Source organism: Lactuca virosa, chromosome 4 (assembly GCF_052849685.1).
Source record: "Lactuca virosa cultivar CGN04683 chromosome 4, Lactuca_virosa_CGN04683_v6, whole genome shotgun sequence".
In the NCBI taxonomy this organism is placed as follows: domain Eukaryota; kingdom Viridiplantae; phylum Streptophyta; class Magnoliopsida; order Asterales; family Asteraceae; genus Lactuca; species Lactuca virosa.
Window position 1 is genome coordinate 346,769,833 of NC_136429.1, and position 22,579 is coordinate 346,792,411.

Consider the following 22,579-nt stretch of genomic DNA (forward strand, 5'->3'; position numbering starts at 1 on the left):
GGCCACCAGTATAGCTTTTTAAGATCCAAATACATCTTATCTGAACCTGGGTGGACGGAATAACAAGTGTTGTGTGCCTCGTTCATGACCAAGTCTCTGAAACCACCGTGTTTTGGTGTCCAGATCCGACCCATGAGATAATAAGCTCCGCCACCCTTGACTTCCAAGTTCTTATCCATCCCTCTCAGGGATTCACTCGCCACCTTTTCAGGTTTCAAAGCGTCGAGCTGAGCCTCCTTAATTTGCGTGGACAAGTGTGAATGGATAGTCATAGTCAATGATTTGACTCTACGACCAGAGTATTCTTTCCGACTTAGGGCGTCAGCTACTACGTTGGCTTTACCCGGATGATAACAAATTTCGCATTCGTAATCACTGAGTAGCTCGACCCACCGTCGTTGTCTCATGTTGAGCTCCTTCTGGTCGAATATATGTTGTAGGCTTTTGTGGTTTGTAAAGATAGTGCTTTTTGTTCCATACAGGTAGTGTCTCCAGATCTTCAGAGCAAACACAACTGCTCCTAGCTCAAGATCGTGTATAGTGTAGTTGACCTCGTGTGTCTTCAGCTGTCTCGAGGCATAGGCGATGACCTTACCTCGCTGCATCAGAACACATCTGAGCCTTAGATTTGATGCGTCGCAATAGACAACGAAGTCTTCTATCCCTTCGGGGAGGGATAGTATTGGTGCGGTGCACAAGGCTCGCTTGAGCGTTTGGAACGCTCTCTCCTGCTTCTCTTCCCAGTCAAAGGCCACACCCTTCTGGGTCAGTGTTGTAAGAGGTTTCGCAATTCGGGAGAAGTTCTGAATGAACCTGCGATAGTAGCCAGCGAGGCCTAGAAATTGACGAATTTCTGTAGGCGTCTTCGGTGCTGACCAGCTCTCAATGGCTTTGATTTTGGAAGGGTCCACGTGTATTCCCTCCTTGCTAACCACGTGCCCTAAGAATTCGACTATTCGAATCCAAAATTCGCACTTCGAGAACTTCGCATAGAGCTTCTTTGAACGCAGCGTTTCTAAGACTAGTCGCAGATGTTGACTATGCTCTTCCTTACTACGAGAGTAGATAAGTATGTCATCGATGAAGACGATGACGAACTGAACCAAGTAAGGACGACACACACTATTCATTAAATCCATGAATACTGTGGGCGCGTTTTTAATCCGAACGACATCACTACGAATTCGTAGTGCCCATAACGAGTTCGAAAGGCTTTCTTCGGGACATCCTCCCCTAGCACTCGTAGTTGGTGATATCCGGATCTTAAGTCGATTTTTGAAAAGAAGTTCGCCCCTTGAAGTTGGTCAAATAAATCGTCAATACGAGGTAGAGGATAACAATTTTTGACGGTCAGTTTGTTGAGCTCCCTGTAGTCGATGCACATACGAAACGATCCGTCTTTCTTCTTGACGAACAAGACTGGAGCTCCCCAGGGTGAGAAGCTTGGTCTTATAAAGCCCTTGCTGAGCAGTTCGTTAAGTTGACAGGACAGTTCTTGCATCTCTGCAGGTGCTAGACGATAGGGCGATTTGGCTACGGGGGTAGCCCCTGGAACTAAGTCGATTCTGAACTCGACTTGACGTTGCGGAGGTAATCCTGGGAGTTCTTCTGGAAAGATGTCGGGAAAGTCACGTACTACTGGAATGTTCTGAATGACTTTTGTTTCTTGGCTCACATCGACCACATGAGCAAGGAATGCGCGACATTCCTTTCGCAAGAGTTTCTGAGCTTGAATGCTCGAGATGATACGAAGGTTCGTGTCGGGTTTGTCGCCATAAACTACTAGAGTTTCGCTAGACGACAGATTAAGGCGAACTGCCTTTTCGTAACACATAATGTCGGCACGATGAAGACTCAACCAATCCATGCCGATAATGACGTCGAAACTTTTAATTGAGACCGGCATGAGGTCGATCGAGAATGAATGGATATCTAGTGTTAGGGTACACCCTATGTATATACTGCTAGTGCTCTCTGTCTTTGCATTATCCATTTCTACAGTGAACGGTTCTTTAAGTGTTCGTGATTTTTGCTAAAGTAAATGGGCAAATTTTTGGTTCACGAAACTCCTCTCCGCTCCACTATCAAATTTTTGGTCCACGGTGGGGTCGGCAACCGCTTCCTCGTGGACTATGGCCAGAACCCTTCCCACTCTACCTGCATCCCCGGCCTTTGGGCAGTCCCTCATGTAGTGGCCCACCTCGCCACAACCGTAGCAAGCTTGGCCCACACCAGCGCCGGGGACTTGGTTGAGTGGTCTCGTCGGAGCTTTGCAGAAACGGGCGGTATGCCCCTTCCTGTTGCAGTTCGAACACTGCATTTCCTGGCAGGCTCCTGAGTGGTGGAAGTTGCATTTGTTGCACTTAGGCAAACTTCCAGCGTACTGCTTTATCGGAGCACCAGCAATGGCAGGTGCTATCGTAGCATGAACTGCCACGATCTGCTGCTTTTTAGCAGCCTTCTTCTTCTTTTTGTCATCCCAGAACTTCCGATTGGAATCAGCGGTTTTGGAAGGTTCTGAGATGGCCAGGGTTGTTGTTGCGGCCGGGATACGAACCCCATGGTCTATAAGCCGCTGTGCCAATCGCTTGACACTATCGAATGTAGTGGGGTTTGAAGCCAAAACATTTCCCTGGAATGGAGGCACCAGGCCCCATATGAATCTCTCTATCTTCTTCCCCTCTGTATGAACCATGTTGGGACAGAGGGCCACCATTTCACAGAACCTGGCGGTGTAGGAGACTATGTCGGAGCCCTTCATGGTTAGGCTCCACAGTTCTTCCTCTAGTTTTTGGATCTCGCCCCTCGGGCAGTACTCTTCGATCATTAGCTCTTTCAGAGCTTCCCAGCCCATAACATTTGCCACTATTAGGGATAGTGACTTGACATGGCTATTCCACCATATCAGGGCTTTGTCTTCAAGGTGCAAGTGGCGAACTTGACCTTGCTCCCTTCTGGACAGGAGCAAATTTCGAAAACTGATTCGGTCTTCTCGAACCATTGCGAGAGGGCAATCACTCCGCCAGTCCCTCTAAAGGACTTGGGCTTGCAGTTAGCAAAGTCCTTTTAGGAGCACTCTCTCAAGCGCACAGGAGCTTTACCAAGAGTAGATTGAACAGGGGTTCCTCCTCTAGTGGAACCAGAAGAATGATATTGAGCCATGGCTGTAGCCACCGCCGCAACTACAGCAGCATTTAGAGCTGCCGTATCGATTTGAGGAGCAGGTGGTGTTGCAGTTATCGGAGGATCGCGTCTTGTTGATCGATGTGGAGGCATCTTTTAATTATAAGTTTAGAAAGATGAAGATATTGATAAGAATTTAATAGGAAAATTGATGAGAATGACTCATAGACTAACTCTCCATAGCCCAACAGTACAATTGAATAGCACGATTTGAATGTAGATATAGTACTAACAGATGATAGCATTTGGATAATAATTTCCGTGAGATTAGATATCTGTCAATAATACTGGAATTACTGATGTAACAAGTTTCGGAAAAATGGCCTAGAAGTAGGCCTTACATCAACCAAGATGGGAAAATTTTGACAGAACTACGACCTAATCAAGACCTAACAGGTCTAAGGTTTACAAATATAGGAAATTAGACTAGAGTTTTTATAGAAACTAGGTTATATCCAAAAGAGAAGTCGATGGGACTCTATCGGCGACGAGAACTACTAGAGTGAGTTCTTGACTCCGACAGAAGTCGTTCTATGTCCCTCATACGCCTTTCAGATCTTGCTTGCTGAGCTCGAAGTTCCCTGACTTCAGCTTGGGTTTCAGCAAGTTCTCTCTGCAGAGCTGCATTGCGGACCTGAGTCCTCTCATGAGCAGACTCTAGCTGGCGAATGCAGACTGTGTTAACGCCAGAGTTGGTGTCAATCTCCATGACTCGGTCGATAGTTGCCCGACCTTGCTCGGTGTTCCGAGCAATCCTACGAACCATGATGGGTAGGACCCTGTCAGCTGAACCTCCCTCGGTGAGGTTGTAGAAGCTTCTGTCTCCATTGTCGGAATGGGTTGACCCTGTTCCTGACTCCATCTATTTAAGTTTGTGGCCCACAAGGATGTGAGTCCTTGAAATGCTGGACGAGGGTTCGGGTTTGGGTTTTGAGCAGCTGGGGGTAGGTTGTTGACTTCAGGTTCTGAGTCAGAACCATCAGAAAAGCCTTCAGCTTCGTGATCATCCAATGGGATTGGGTGATCATCTTTTGGCTCTTCTCCAAGCCATCTAGCACTGCCTTCGTTGGGATAGTACGGGTCTCCGGGGATATGGAATCCAGCCATGATATCTACGCGAGAAAAGGGATAAAGAAATAACTAAATAGACGCACTAATTAGATAATTATAAGATGATCTTGATCAGTTAATTCAAAATTTGCGTAGTGCATACCAGTCATATATGTAACCAAGACAGGATATACCTTCGAATAAAAGACCCTAACTCTAAGCCGACAACCAAACAAGGAACAGGAAGTAAAGCAAAGATCATAGATTCTAAGTCTATGACATCCTAGTTACATATAACCTTATTGTATCCACTCTGCAACTATTGACATACTAATAAAGACCTTTTTAGTTCTCAGATAAGTAATTAATAGTAACACAAAATACTCCTATAGTATTTTAAGTTTATGTTTTGTTCTACTGTTCTCATTGTAGTAGTGTTGGTAAGTTTTTAGACTTGTTGCAACCTCACAACCATCCTTAGGCACATGCTAGTCACTCCTCGGATAATATAGTTGATCAGGCTATATCTTCCCAGGGTTGACCATATGTCTCTGAGTCTACTTGTGTTGCCCAACAATCGTAATACTTTTGTTTTGTCCTAGTGACACTGTTTTTAGTATAAATGCAGGTATGTATACTTGGTTAAATATTTTATTATTTAAAAGTATAAACTCCTTATCAGAGTATTTTAATCCCGCTGTGTTTATAGTTCGTATATCTTTTATGGATTGATACACTCGATTCACTATAAACAAAGCTCTCATACCAATCTGTCACACCCCAAAACCGGAACGGCGGAAACGTTCGGGGGTGGAGGACATCATGTACAGTATCACAACAATGCATAGTAGTAAACAAGCAACAACATCATCCATTGCATTAATAATATAATTTAATACAAGTATGTTCTGTCAAGTTATATAGACACCAAAATATGAATCAAAATAAAAGATGAGTATTGAACGAGCTCCATCTTCTCAAAAACCTGGCTCCGGTACATGTCTACTGGTGACCTGAGAATACAAGTTATTTTGAAAGAGTTTATCAGCTTTAAAGCTGGTGAGTTCATAAGTATATTAGTGTATGTGTTTGTATGAAAGTGTTTGTAAGTATGTAATGTATAAGTTTGAAAATATTTTGTAATTGTTTGAACTCTCCTAGAAAACCCTATGTTTTCTACTAAAAGTAGCCTTCTACCAAGGCATCTAGTGTTCGTGTGTATGTCTCTTGTAAGAGTTTGTATTTTCCCAAATCTGACTATCATTAACCAAAAATATAGTTTCTACATTTCTGTTTATTGTGTGCAGATCACAAAGTGAATGTAATGGGAAAATGAAATAGTACTGTAGTGTTGTATTAAGTAACTACTGTTGTACTAACTACGTTAAACCAATTGTTATTTAAAGTACCATGTGATCGGCCTGTATCCTGCTACCGACTATAAACACGACGATGTAAGACGTCAGAAGAAATGACGTTTGGCACCCGTAGACTTGCAAGTCCCACTCTAGCGAGCAGCAAGGTGTAGGATAGTCAATCCAGTATAGATCTATACACAAACTCAAACGCTCCCCACTTAAGGAGATTCTTGATACAAAACGGGCCATGACAGGTGATGCCATGCCCCGTTACATGGCTCACATAACTGTAGCAATGTTCTTGTATATGTATGTGCTAGCTGTATTGTGTGTTCTCTCTCTGTCTAGCATGTATGTATGTTCTCTCTGTATGGTATTGTTTGTTTCTGATCATAGTATTCTCTATCTGTATGTTATGTTCTCTCTGTATGGTATTGTTTGTTTCTGATCATAGTATTCTCTATCTGTATGTTATGTTCTCTCTATATGGTATTGACTCATGTATGAACTGACTCTTTGTATGTTTCACTGTTCTAGTAATAGTATTAGTATCTCTCTAAACTATACCTATTATAGCTTACTAGTAATGTTGTTTGAATGTATGAACATGTTTGTATACTTTTGCTACCCAAAGGTATTGAACTGAATGAAAGAGGAACTTTTATATCTATATACATATACATAATATATAACTAGGATTCAAACGACCTTCGGACAAATAGCCTGAATACCCTAAGTCCACAACCAAACAAGGAACAGGAAGTAAGGTGAGCTATCAGTCCTAAGTCTTTTCAATCCTACTTATATAACTATATCTATATAGATATACATTTAACAGAATATAAGTTTAAAAGAGTTTTAATAAAAGTATTTGATATGTAAAACAATTTGAAGTAAAACAGTTTGATAACACAGTTTGAAAAGTAAGAAATCCACTTGTTTGGTAGTTATTAATCACATGTGATTGATATAATAACTATAATAGTTCAACTTGTATCCCCCCTCCCATAAAAGCATTTAAAATCATTTAAAAGGTTGATTAAGGGGTATGAACTCACCTGTAGTGAGTAACTCGAATGAAACATCGATATAAGATTGTTGGGTGTCAATTGGAGCCTTGAGCACGAACGAATCCTATTTAACATATAAACACACATATATGAATACATTCAATGTATATAATCACCCAAAAGTGATAGGGACACGCCTTAGGGACATAAAAACACTTAGAATTAAGTGTTACCAACACGTATGGTTGTATATAAGGGGTATATGGCTATACAAGGGAGTGTATGGTCAAAATGCACAATATTTGGGTGTGTGCGGCCAGGGTGTGTGTGCGGCCGCACACTCACTATGAAGTGTGCCAAAACGTGTTTCCAAGCCTTAGGAACGTTCTAGGGAAGGTGTTTTGACCATTGGCTAGCTGGAATGGAGTTTGTTGCCATATTAGACCCTTAAAAGAGTGTGTGCGGCTATACTTGGTGTGTGCGGCCGTACACATGGTGTGTACGGCCGTACACACTTGAAGATCATATGAAATGGCGTTTTTCATGTGTAAATTCAAGGGTCTTTAGTTTATAACAAGCTATTGCAAGTGTATACCCGATTTAGAGGCTTAAAAGTGTAGTTAAAAAGCCCCAAAAGTATTGTGTGTTCTTGGTGTTCTTGGTGATCTAATACTAAATAGGTGTTTTCATGGAGCAAATGAAGGGAAAAGGCTAGTTAAGGTCAAGTATTAGCTAATCAAAGAAGGAATCACTCACTTGATTGAAGATGGAAGTGAAACTTTGGATGATACTTGAGAGAAAACGAGTTCTAGCTTTGAAGAAGTGGAAAAAGTGTTCAAAATGACTAAGTGTTCTATATATAGGTGGGAGTGTGCGGCTGGGATGGGTGTGTGGCCGCACACACCTTGTGTTGGTGTGTTTGGCTCAATTGCAAGGTGTTACACTCACAATACTCATCCCCCGACTCTTACCTTGATTATATTAGGTTTTAAACACTCTAAATGACTCTGTATAGTGCTAGAAGATAGCAAAAACAAGTCTGGCCTTCATTGATTTGAATAAGTGTATAAGATAAAAATTTCGGATTGTCACACCTCAGTGAAACTAACTAAGGAAGAGATAAGCAATAAGGAAGATGGTTAAATGACAAAAAACCTATCAGGATTTCATTACCAATAAACCAAGACCTTTCTATGGAGATAAAGGAGTAGACAATTTAATCCCCTAGATAAAGGAAATGGAGAGCAAGTGTACTAATGAACATAGAGTTATGTTCACAACATGCACGTTTATAGGAAGAGCTCCCATCTAGTGGAGTACCCAGGTCAAGGCCTTAGGCGTAGACAAAGCATATGTAACACCATGGGAAGAGCTAAAGAAGCAGAAGATAAGGGAATTTTGTTCTGAAGAAGACAAGGCTCGAGTAGAACATGAAATCGTTCATCTAAGTACAAGAGAATCTGGTCTAGCTTTCTATACCATACACTTTGAGTACCTAGTTATTGTATGTCGTGAAGTGGTCAGCTCGGAGATCAAGAAGATCGATAAATACCTTCAAGGACTAGCTCCCCATGTTTGGAGAGAGGTACGTGTGTACCAAACCAATACCTACGAGGAAGCGAAATATTTCGCCTTCAGTCTCAAGGAACGTGTGATCCATAACTCAAAAAGGAGTAAGAAGAAGTCCAAGGAATTCAAAAACAAGTGGGAAGAAACTACCAAGGGAAAATCTAGTCAACCCTTGTGGAAGGAAAGAGAGGAAAGGAAGCCTCGTGGGAGAACACCCACTCTACCAATGGGATACTTGGGAAGACTCCCCTTGTGAAATAGTTGTGGACTTCATCATCTGGGCAAATGTGTAGAATTTAGATGTAACTATTGCGGTAGACCAGGGCACATCGCAAGTGTCTGTAGGAATCAACTAGACCAGTAAAAGGATATACTGGAAGTTAGAATACGAGGGTTAGGGGAAAGTCCCATAAGAATATTTATGTATTATTTAAAAAGGGGTTGGAAACCCTTTAGATTGTGCATATCAATATCTATATATATATATATATATATATATATATATATATATATATATATATATATATATATATATATATATATATATATAAAGATACTTTTGAGTACAAGTAGGAATAGACAATAAATATAGAAATTCCTCCAGAAAGCCATGTCAATATTAAAGTAAAAGGTTTAGGTTTTCTATTGGTCTAAAATAAGCATAAAAAATCAAATAGAACATCAAAAGACTAATCATAAATTCAAATGATGAAGTTAAATAATTAGAAGTAAAACAAAAAAGGAAATTTAGTTGTCCCAACAAAAAGGAAAAGGGTCGATCCCTTAATAAGAAACCAATATTTCCTAATAAGAACACCCTAAGGTCTGAATTTTAGGACGAAATTCCTAAAACAGGGGGAGAATATGACAACTGGAAAAATTTCAGTCAACAACCGTCACTAGAGATTACCATGGATAAATGGTAAGAAAACAGTTTTTCATATTTCGGGAAAATATGATCAGATATGCTATGATTTATAAGTAAGAAAAAGATTAGTATGATCAAAAATGAGTGACCAAAAAGTTATACCGCTATTAATAATGATTATTGTTGGATTAGGTGTCTAAGCCTATAACTATAGTTGATATATACTTGAATTGATAGTAACATAGTCCTTTTGGGTTGCCTTTAAAACAAGCAACTAGACAGGATGACTTTTAGAGAAAGAGGTTGATTTATTATTTGATTAATAAATTGAAGTAAATAATTTGTTAATATATTATGAGAATAATATATTAATTAGAAATAGTAGTATTTAATTAATATTTAATCAGATATTAATCAGAATTAATTTTTGGATTAAAATAATTAATTAAAAGTGTAGGGTCTAAAGTGTAGTTATTCAATACTTGAACATGAGGCTCCATAACCTTCTTAGGGAAGGGTGGACGGTTTCAATAGGGTATTCTAGGGTTTCTAGAATATTCCATGTGGAATAATATGGAGCTGGATAATTACCAATTTGAAATATTATTATTATTTTCAGATTAAGGTTATCTAGGACATCCTTGTTGCACAATAAAAGGAACCTCATTCCTAGGATTTTTGGCCACGCTTACTCTTACTATTAATCTTGAAAAGATAGCCGAAAACTATAAGCTCTCCTCTCCTCTCTCCATATTAATTCTCTTGTGAGTGTTGGGTATGAACCACTGGAGGCACGACATTTGTGGTGCTCGCTCTCAAGGCTTCAACATCACAAGGTTCTTTTTCATTTGTTAATAACAATCAAGGTATGTTTCTTCTAACCCTAATTAGCATAATTTTGAAAACATAGTAGATATGCTAGGGTTTCTTATTTGTTTTTCAAAGTTGTATGTTCAATTTGAGAAAACATAGATCGAGAATTAGGGCTGCATGGACACATAGGGTTTTATATTATTTGCATAATTCCCAACAGTGGTATCAGAGCCTAGGGTTTGTTTTCTATTGAATTGGTACAAATGTTGAACTTGAACAAGGAGAACAAAACATAATCGTTATTCTGTTCCGCCACCACGGTGTGGTGACCTTCGAATTCGTCCGACCATAGCGTGGTAATTTTTTACCACGACGTGGTAGACTGTTAGATCCATAAAAATTGGTTTATTGCTTATGTGTTGAGATGATTAGGATAATTACATTGAATAATGTTTTTTAATTATGTAAAACTGGATAATTATCTAAGTATTTTGATATCCTTATCTTGAATTCATGATTAGTTTATTTTTAAATTAAAATTAATTTATTAATTTATTAATTTTCGAAAATTTAAATATAAAACCTACTATTTTGAAAAGTTTAAAGTACACCTGGTACTATATGTACAATTAAAAAATTAATTATCACTATATATATAAGAATAAGTTAGTCGAACCGCTAGTAAGCCTCATTCATGAAGCCATACTATAAGGGGAGTATAAGGAAGCAGCCTATAAAATGACCGTCATTGGGTATCCACTCTTACCGACTGCTCTCTTGTATGGTGGAGGGTCGTTAGCCGAACGGGTTTGATATGACAAAATTAATTCTCACTAATAAGTATAATCAATTATAAAGTAACTAAATTTTTTTAAAAAATCTCAGTCTTAGTTACTTTAGGAAAAATGTGAACTTGTATGCTAACCCATGAAATTGCACATTGTACTTTATAAGTAGTTAGTGGAGCGTGTGTGGTTAACCGGCACACTAATAGGGACTAATAAAGAGTGGAAAAGGGTGTCTCGAAAATTATCATTAATTAATGGAGCGTGTGTGGTTAACCGGCACATTAAAAGGAGATGATAAATGACATCGAGAGTACCAAGCTAATTTGCATGGTTATTCACATCTTGTTTGTGATCCTCGGTATCCCAGTCACAAATGAAAGAGCATAATTGAGATTAAACATGCCATTGAAGAGTTTCAATGAATCTCAAAACATCTAGGAAGTTCATTAATTAAAACCTAATTCGTTCAAATTTCGTTTTTTGATGGTGAAATTGGTAAATCGTCATTTACCTACCTTTATATAATTTACAATTAGATTACGAAATCCTTTTTCTATGTTGTGAATTATATAGTTGGATCCTAGCCTTAATATTTCATTTTGGGTGTTATATTAAGGATTATTCTTATCTAACTAAAACTATCTTTCTTTTATAGATGTCTACCCCAACCGACGCTTCTAGTTCTCCCTCCAACAACAACAACAACAACTTCTCCCTGTTGAACATCTGCTCTAAGGTGCATTTGGATGACACCAACTGTAACAATTGGATAGGCAACATAAAAATGTTCCTTCATTTTGAGTACAAGGAGTATGTCCTCGAAAAATCACTTGAAGAAATAGACAAAGAGAAGGCCACTCCTGAAGAGCTTACTGAATTCAAGAAGCACTACCATGATGCAACAAAAGTTGCTTGTATCATGGTGTATACAATGACTCCAGAATTGCAGAGACACTATGAATATTACTAGCTGTACGAGATGAACAAGGACCTTATGGAAAAGTACCATAAGCGAGTTCATCAAGAAAGGTACGAAGTGGTAAAGTCCCTCATTACAAGCAAGATGAAAGATGGAAAGTCTGTGAGTAGCCACGTACAGAGGATGCAACGATACATGGATATGTTGATCAAGCTCAATGTGAAATTTGATGAGGAATTGGATATTGATATAGTCTTGCACTCTCTACCTAGTTGTTATGATCAGTTTATGTTAACTTATCATTTGAACAACAATGAGACGACTTTTTCTCAAATTCGAAACCTCCTGCGCACAGCTGAAGCAAAAATGAAGGGAAAAAGTGTTGCCTCCACTCATGCTGATACTCTAGTTCTAGCCATACGTCAAGGAAAAGGGAAAAAGAGGAAAGGTCCTCCTAAGCAAAACTGGAAGGGAAAGTCGCAAGTTGGGTCGTCAAGTATAGGACCCAAAGGAAAATCCAGTTCTGATGCTCCCCCTGTTTTTGACCTAAAATAGGCCACTTGTTTCTACTGCAATGACAAGGGACATTGGAAATGAAGCTGCCCGAAATACATTCAAGATATCAAGGATGGCAAGGTGAAGCCAACATCGACAGGTATTTACACTATCTTATCTAACAACTTATCATATTCTCGTTTTGGGTCCTTGATATAGGATGTGGATTTCACATTTGTTCTTATTTGTAGGGGCTAAAAAGAAGTGAGGATGTGGAGCATGGAAGGATGAACTTGATCATGGGGAATAGGTGACTTCACCTATCACCAAGATTGGAGTTTATGGCTTAGTGCTTAGTAGTGGGTTAGGTTTAGATTTAATAAATTGTTGCTACTCATTAGAGATGACAATAAACATTATTTCATTTCATGCATTGTTTAAACAAGGTTTTAGATATTCTTTTAATGATGGGAATGATTCTATTTCTTCTTATAAAAATGGTGTTTTTATTTTATTTTGAAGCTTTACCTTTTGATGGTGTGTATGAAACTGTGATGATTATAGACAATTTAGGTCATGATGTTTTTCAAATTGATTCGTCTAATGGTATAGACAAAGCTTGCTTGTGGCATTGTCATCTTTGACACGTTAACAAGAAACGCATCGCCCAACTCCAAAAGGATGGAGTGTTGGAATCATTTGCCTTAAGGTCAGATGATACATGCGAGTCTTGTTTATTGGGTAAGATGACAAAATCACCTTTCACTAGTTTTTTGAAAGAGGTGAAGGATTGTTGGATCTCAATACACACATATGTGTGTGGGCCTTTCAGATCCATCACAACGGATGCAAATCGATTCTATGTGGCCTTTACCGATGATTACAGCATATATGGGCATATTTCTACTTATCCAAGCATAAGTCAGAAACCTTTGAAAAGTTCAAAGAGTTTAAACAAGAAGTCAAGAATCAATTGGGCAGGAAGATAAAGATGCTTAGATCCGATAGAGGCGGTGAGTATCTTAGTATTGAGTTCCACAACTACCTCAAGAAATGTGGAATAGTTTCATAATTGACACTTCCTAGGACACCACAATTTAGTTGTGTGGCTGAGAGACGCAATCGAACCTTGTTAGAAATGGTTCATTCCATGATGAATCAAGCTTCTCTTCCAATCTCGTTTTGGGGGTATGCCTTAGAGACTGCCGCCCATATTCTTAATCTTGTCCCAACTAAGAAGGTACCAAAACATCTCATGAGATGTGCACATGGAAGGTTCTGTTGGGGTCAAAATAGTTGTAAAGTGTCGAAGCGTCCTTTGTTCTGTATTAGTATCGAAGTTGTCTTGTATGTTTTGCATAAGGGTATTTGTATTTCGAAACGTTAATGTTTTATCCCTTATGTATTTTATGTATGCTTTTGTCATCCCTATAAATAGGGGATTGGTACTAGAGTTAGAGTATCTTTTGGAGTCTTCGCTACTTGTACTCTACATTTTCTCTATATCTTTCAAAAGCATAATTGAGCCAACCAAGTCATATTTACTCTATGTGTTCATAATTCATCCTAAACTCTAATTTCGTTTCTTGCACTCGATTAATAACAACTACATTTGATATCAGAGCAAACTTCAGATAGTTGATATCTGATTTTCTCTAGTTATTAAAAGTTTTTGTTTATCGTTCTAGATTCAAAACTTTCTGCACTTTTGATTCTGAAAATCTATTCAGATCATCTATATTGATTTGATTCTGCTTTTACTTTGTTAAATCGAGTGTCTTGTGTTTGATAGCTGGAAGTTTCATCCTTCATATCTTAGTTTCTGAAGCTTTTTCCAAAACTCATATGTACAACAATGGCGAATTTCAATATGAACATAATGACTTGTTATTCACATATTCTTGGTTCTTCAACTAGGGGTGTTCACGGTCCGGTTTTTTCGGTTTTTAGGTCAAACCAAAGCCAAACCGTTAGTAACGGTTTTTGTTTATTGAAAACCGAAGCCGAACCGCTAAAAATTAAAACCAAACCAAACCAAACCGTCACTAACAGTTTGGCTTCGGTTTTGTTTCACGGTTTGGGCTTTCTAGGCCCATTTCAATCGAGCCCAATAGACTAGTTTTATTTAAAAAAAATTGTTAAATAAAAAATGTCAAAACAATCATAAATTCTGCCAAAAAATCTTAAAATCTGTCAAATATTGTCCAATACATGCAGCCTAATAAGCTGTCCAAAATAGTAAATAAAAACATTCAAATATCGTTCTATTACAAACATCTGAAACACTTTCATAACATTACGAATGAATTGTGAAATTAATTGAAACCCAACAAGTTTTTTTGCATGTGGTGTAGCCTTTCTTCTACCATAAATGTCTGCTAGAAGTCATAATCAGTTATCATATCATAACATTATGCATGAACAATGAATTTCATATTAAGCTATATGAAAAGCTTAAATGCGTAATTTCACACTAAAAAGGGTATTAGAACTAGAGAGAGAGAGAGAGAGAGAGCTGTAAATGGATTAAGCTTCTAAAAAACTCACATGCGTGTTCAAAAGTTACAACTTCAACAACATTTAAAGCATTGGCTAACAAGGTCCTCCATCTGTATAAAATTCATGTATGAGATTCAATAGAAATCTTGATGTAAGAAAATATAAAGACCTTAGTAACTAGTAAGTATGTCTTTGTCCAATGGACATTGTAGCATTCTAATGAGATTAGCATTTCAAATTTCAAAGTTAAAACAATAGTGTCTCAAATTTTTGAGTACCATTTGGAAAAGATAACAACTATACTCAACAATACACATAAGACTAAAAATAATAAATCATAGAAATTAACAAAATGACATCAAATATTGTTCAAACAAACATTACTTAAGCTTTTGAGTCCATCTCAGAAGCTGCATAAACAAAAAAACCATAACTTTCATTCTTCCTAATCAATTTCAACTTTTAAAGAAAGAAACACGTAGATATGACTAAATGAGAATGGAATGGACCTTAATCGTTATTCATAGCTTCGGTGCTTCCCTGCGGCCCTGCTTACTGCATAAACAAAAAAAAAATTGAAACTTTCATTCTTCGTGATCGATTTTAACTTTTAAAGAAAGAAACACGTAAAGATGACTAGATGAGAATGGAATGGAGCTTAATCCTGTTTCATAGCTTTGGTGCTTCCCTACGGCCCTACCTACTGCATAAACAAAAAAAAATCGAAACTATCATTCTTCCTTATCGATTTCGACTATTAAAGAAATAAACAAGTAGAGATGCGACTAGATGAGAATGGAACATAACTTAATCTTACTTTGTAGCTTCGATGCTTTCATGCCCACTGTATAAACAATTAACTTTAAGATGCGATGAGAAATGTAAAATGAAGTACTGCGATGAGAATACAACAACATGTTCGAATTGAGAATGCAAATCGGAAGTAGAAGAGTTATGGAAAATGGAAACCATCCAACGAAAACTTGGAAAGTATGGAGGCGATCAGTGATAAATATGCGATTTCTGATTTAATTATTTGTGCTGATTAGGGTTGCTACTTATTGCCTTATTGGATTAGAGGGAACGGCCTTCACACAAAAAGGATTGGGCTGGTAAGTTATTAACTTCCTGGCTTATAAATTTTTTTTACTTATATATAAAAATTAATGTATAATAAAACTATATGCGATTATATATAAAATAATTAACTAACATATATTTATATAAATCCTACGGTCCGGTCCGGTTTTATACGGTTTCAAAATCTTGAAACCGCAAACCAAACCGTTCACTACGGTTTCGAAAGTTTGAAACCGCAAGCCAAACCATAAAAATAAATACAAACCGTGAAACCAAACCGATGCCCGGTTTGGCTGGTTTCACGGTTTCAAACCAAATCGTGAACACCCCTATCTTCAACCAAAATCCCTATGTTGATTCCTGAGTACTATGATCAGTGGGCAGATAGGATAGAAGACTATCTGAATGGAATTGATGAAGATCTCTGGAAATGTATTACTGGTGAAGTCGGTTCTCTGAGTGCATTACAAAATATTGGAACTGCTGCTTCCAGACCATATGTTTCTAACCAAGTAGAGAGAAAGAAGAGGAATGAGAAGAAATGCTTACATGAATTGAGAGGTGCTCTTCCACCTATAGTGTATAACTATGTTCATGGTTGTTCTACTGCTAAGGAAATTTGGGATACACTGAAGTAAAAGTATGAAGGAAGCGAGAAAACCAAAAAGAGTTCTGTTAAGCAATGTTTGCTTGAGTTCGGTGAATTCAAGCAGAAAGAAGGTGAGAAAATTGAGCTCTATTACGATCATCCAAATGAGTTAATCTTCAAGTGTAGTAGATATGGTTTCAACAGATCAACAACGAAGTACAATGTGACTTTTCTGATGGGGCTTCGTAAGGAGTGGCACAATGTTGGTTTGATGATAAAAACTCAACAATTATTCGACAACATCTCTCTTAGTGATCTTTGTAATGAGTTGAAGGCTCATGAATGGGAAGTAAATGAGATTTCTGAGAAAACGAGAATAAGTTTGGGTGGTCCTCTAGCCTTGATGTCTAAGGTGACAAGCAAAGACATGGAGATTGACTCTGTTGAGAATGAAGGATAAGAAGATGAATGACTGATTGTGAATTCTGAATGAAGCAACAGCATTTTATTCAAATAATAAAGTGAAAACGTTTTTCAAGAAGCCTTGCAATTCGAAGCGTAAAACAAGTGATTCTAAAGGTAGTTCGTTTGTGAAGCGTGTGATAGAGGAGACAAAAGTGGAGAAGAAGGAAGTTAGGACTGAGGATGTGAAGATCGAGAAAAAGCTAAAGGGTGACTATGGGTTCGACTGCCATTACTACAATGGTCTGAACCACATGGCGAGTGATTGTATGTTGAGGAAGAGAGATGAGAAGAAGAACTGGATAAAATATGAAGCCTATTATGTGGAGAGGCTCGAAGAGGTAAGAGCAAATATAAAAGGGATGTCTTTGGTGGCCAAAGGATGTTGTGATGAAGAAGGCACATATCAGATCTGGTCTTCTGGATCTGACGATGAAGAGATGCGGAATCCAATGCATGGTGCCATGTTTGTTACGTTCGAAGAAGGAAGTTAGGGTGAAGAGAGGGTGACAGGAAAGTGCTTCGTCACTACTTGTCAAGCCAAGTCTCCCATGACGTCTAAGGTACGTACTCTTCTCGAATCCTTTAATATTCCTTCTAGTTCTTATCATTCAATTTTATTTGCATTTGATAGAGATGTTACATATGTTAATAATTTGATTATCTCTGCTAGTAGTGATGTTGAAAGGTCCAAAACTTTATTGCTAGAAGCTCTAAAGAATTTGGAGTTCAAGAAGTCTAGAATAGACAAGTTAAAATTGGAGCTAAAGAATGTTAATGGTGATATAGACTATTTGAGTTTAGAAGTACAAGTTTTGTTAAAAGAGCGAAATATATACTGTAATTCTGCAAAACGACTTTATGCCAAATTAACTAATTTGCATCATTCATCGGACATAAACAAAGAAAATCATACGAAACTTTTACCCTTTTTAACTTTCGAAAGGGAGAAAATTGATGTGACTTCCTATGACTGTGAGAAAAATATTTCTGAATATGACAAAGTTCTGAATGATAGATATGCGTATGGTCTTGTTAATATTGATGAATGTCTTGATGAAAATGATCTTGTTGATGTAGTAAATAAGACCTTAACCAAAAACGAACAAATGAAAATTTTGAAAAGAACTGAGACTTCGACCTCTGACTCAGAAAACAATTTTGCTAATATTGAAGATAATTCTGATAATGTCAGTGAAATTGAGGAAGAGGAAGTTGTTGGTTGTTCAAAATTATCTGTCATTAATGTCACTTCGATGGCTAAGGGTAAAGAAAAATGTAACGATTCTATGGTTAAAGTTGATCCTAACCAACCTTCTACTTCGAAAGTTTATGATCATGACCATGTGACTGTTGAAGACAGTCAAACCGATAGTGAAGATGACGAAAATGTTTCAAAGGAGCCAAATATTCCAAGGGTTGTTGTTAATCGGGTGTATGAGGACACAAAGAAATTTGACAAAGTGATGAAGGTAAAAGGTCCTCATTATCTCGATTCGAACATTGTTGTATATCCAAACTTCAAATGCACATATAATGTTGTTTTTCCAAAACAGATGTTTCTTACCTCAGGAAATGGTGACAAAGTAAAATCGGAAATTAACAAAATTGTCGATGAAGATAACAAAGAAACAACGAAAGAAGGATTTTTCTCAAATCAAAGCATTGTCGAAAACAATCTTAACAAAAACTCATCCTCTTTTCAAAGGCAAAAACCAAAAAGAGTTTGGGAGGTTAAGAAAGAACAAGTAAATCATGACAAATCCTCAAATGAATTTGTTTCTCAAAATCACAAATCAAAAGCTCAAATGTTTTATGAACAGATTCAAAAGATTTGAAAAGATGAAGGAATTTTAATGACTAAAGCAAGGAAAAAGGTTTATTGGCAAACTTTTAAATAACGAAAGAAACAAAACGTTTTGTTGTCAAAATCATCTGAAAAGAAAAAGGCTGAACAAGATAAGACATCTTCCAATAATCTAACGTTCAAAAGCCAATTCAAAAACCAAATGTTCAAAAACCTAGAAATGAAAATTTTATTCAAAACCAACAACAAAGGAATTTTGTACCTTATCAAAAAAATGCAAGGTTTTCACAAAATAATATTCATAGAAATGGTTTCTCAAAATCAACAAAGATCTTTTCCTTGAGAACAAACTCATAAAAGGTTTTCAACCACACAATAAGTTTTTAATCGAACAAGTGTCGGTTATAATAAACTTTTTCAAAATCGTTACCAACGACATGCAAAACCAACGTTTCCAAACAGGAATTTCGAGAAGTTAAAAGTTAATGGGAAACGAAATGAACCTTTCAAACCCACTCAACCTCAGTTTCCCAATCCTATTTCGAAACATCAAGTTAAAGCTTTGTTTACCAAAGGAAGGACTGATGTGAAGAATATTAGTCATTGGCTCGAAGGCAAGGGTAAGAATTATCAATCTGGAAAATTTTATCAAGAGGAAATTTGGTATGCTTATGAGAGCTACTTGAATATGAACAATTAAATGGCAGTTCTTCATCAAAAGATTCGAATCCTTCAGTTCGAAAATGGGAAAATCAGTGTTGAACCTAAACTAATGAATAATTTCATTTCGATACCCATAACTAACGAAGTGGACTTAATTGATAGCTTAAAATCCAAAGTTTGTAATTAGATACTAGGTTCTTCATTCCGCAATGCTTTTCACACTAATAACCAAGGACCCAAAAAGCCTTGGGGACATAAATTTTTCCAATGATTGCAGGTTTTATGTGACGAGAAATATGATGACAAATGGTACATCGATAGTGGTTGTTATTGTCACATGACTGGTAGGAAAGAGAATTTGAGAGATTTTCAAAGTCTGGAAAATGCTGGAGTAGTGAACTTTGGGAATAACTGTAACATACACGTTTTGAAATCGTGTTTTAAGTAAATAATATTATGAAATATTATATAATTATGAGTATTGAGTTCTAACGGATAGTTGTTACTAGAAATGAAGTAAAACTATGTTTAGAATCAATCGGAAAATATTGGAAGTCTTATGAGATTCCAATTAAAAGACAAATATCAAAATTTAACGAAAATATAAAATTTGAAATAAGTAAAATTTTATTATTGAAAGTTGTAAAGAATCTCGTTAGAAACATTTAGGGGAAAACCTCATCGAAATCGGAGTTATAACGAAGAAGTTATGACCAATCGAAGATCCGCGACAAAACCGGCACGGCGCCGAACGACGTAAAAAGTAAGTTTTTGATAAATTACTTTTTAGCCTTGGTGATCTAAACGAAAGTCGTACTATTTGTTAAACCAAGAATTTTGATAAAAGGAACGCCCAAATCTGACTTCGTATGAGGAAGTTATGATTTTTCTAAGTTTCAACTTAGCAGTAGACAGCTAAAAACTCGAATTTTAGATCGAGTGATTTTTAGCCAACACAACCTAAATGAGAATCGAAGGTCTCGTCAATAGTAGTACAACGGTAAAAAGACAGACGAAAATGGACATCGGATGAAGAACTTATGAATTTTTAACGGATTTTCCTGTCCCGGTCTGTTAAAAATAATAATATGAAAAATAAAGTCAAAATTAGCCGACAAAGTCTAAACGAAAGTTGTAGAGCCTAATTTTACCTACGCGTGCATATAAAGAACGTAAAAAGCGGAGCCCGTATGCAAAAGTTACGGATTTTAGAAGTTCGGGGCACAATTTCCGAGAAACCTCGCATGGATAAGTCTGATCTCGGTGAGTCACCTGCCCCGTGTCCGATGCTGATGATGAGTCCGAAGAGGTCCAATAGCCTTCCTACGCGTGTCATCTCCGTGTCAACTCCGAAGCGTGCAAGCTGTCACCGTCCGAGCCGAGCCGTCTGGCGTCCGACCCTCGCATCCGAGTCGCGCTGCTGCTGCCGCGTGGCCTTCGCACCTGCTACCACCTGCCCCCTTCGGTCCGAACCTCGGCCCTATAAAAGGGAGGCCTGCGAGATTTCTCGGGTAATTTAGAGAAATTACCATTTTTCACCCATTTTTCAATATTTTTATTATTTTAACTTCCCCCGAAGCCCCGATATCATTTCCAACACCCGGGACACGCCCCGAAGTGCCCGAGAAGCCTGAGAAATTTATCTTTTCGGTTTGAGGCTCTACCCTCGTAAGGCCCGGTTTTCAATAAATCTCCCGGTTTTCAACGAAGGAAGTTATATTTAGAGCCAAAGTGCTGCCCAAATTACTATTTTAACCCCCGATTATTTCACGGTGGGTTTAATATATAGGAACAAATGTATGTTATGTGTTATATGTGCTATGTGCTTTTCAGTGTTATTATTCCGTGTTATTTTCCCCGTGTTATTTTTATTTCCGTTATTTATGATAGCAAAGCTATACCTTTGACCATGTGATCAGTGAAAGGACTTAAATTCACGGTGGTACTGGTACGTAGCCTCTGGCCATGTATAGCATGTCTCCGTAAGAGAATGAATTCTATTCTATGGCATTGGCAGATGGTTAGACAGGGCTATAAGCCTGAAATCTACCGAAATGTTTAAATCTTAAAGTGTATGTCTTCTGTGCCATTTGGGTCGAAGCTTTATTGATCGTATATCTTTGTGTCAAATCATTGATTGATGTGGAAAGTTTGTCATATGATTCGCATATGCCTTTGTTGTTCCTTGTTCCTATTTGCTTCTGCCATATTGAAGTATATATATGGCATACCGTTATATTGTATCTATTATTGAACTCACTAAGCGTCACCGCTTACCCCTCTCAGTGTTTAACAATTGCAGGAGATAAGTAACCAGTATGGTTATATACTGTTGGAAGATGTATAATAGTTTTTACTATTACGGTTTATGTTTGTATAAAATTACAATATGCTGGGTAGTTATGTAAAATATTAAAACATAGTAGTTTGTATCCAATCTTTTGTAATCACTTTATCAATGTAAGATATTGTTTTATAAATATGCATGTAGCATGTTTTGGAGTGACAATGTCTTTAGTACTAAAGTAAGGGGTTCTTTCAATCATGGTATCAGAGTAGTAGTTTAAGTGAACTAAATATCACGGATTGGTATTTAGACTTAAACTGTTGGAAGTTCAATATATGAACGGATTCATTAGGAATATATGGATACAAACCATAGGAAAGATTTAAGTGGGGTATTGGGTAGTGATAAACCCTAGTATTTTAAAATATTAAGTTACTTCAAAATTTTTAGAGAATTAGTTTAAGTGAACTAGGAATTTTGAGAAATTCTAGACTTAAACATGAATTGCTAAGTAATGATGATACGATGTGTATCTGGTATATTTTAGGTTAAACACCTAAATGGACACAAGCACTAGAATATTAAGAGGAGATATGCCTTATATTCTAATATGTGCTAAATCATAAGTAAATATAGCATGCTTTAGGTTTCATACCTATATTGCTATTATTTGAGAATGTTTAAGGTCTGTTGCCGACCTTGGTTTAGAAAATTTTATGTTCAGAATTCTAAGAATTTCCGTAATAGAATTTAAATGAAACTTTTCGAAGTGATAAAGAGACTTATGATAGTTGACATCGATAATTTTATAGATAAACGATCGAGGAATATCGTAAAATAATATTTATCAATTGATATCGTAAATAGTGTATTAATACCTATAGAGTGGTGTTGTACATTCAAACTATGTTTAGTGAAATAATAACACCGTTGGAAGAATGTTGTGTATTCGAAATACATTCGGACTAGATGAATGTTTTGGCATAACCGATGAAGTTGTTCCACCGCTGTCCAGAATGATGCAATGATTGCTTATAGAGTAATAAGAACCGAAGATGGTGATCAATACTTCGACAATATTGAAATTAATGTGGTACAAGATTTAGAAGAATTAAATGAAGATCAAAGGAAAGGCTAAT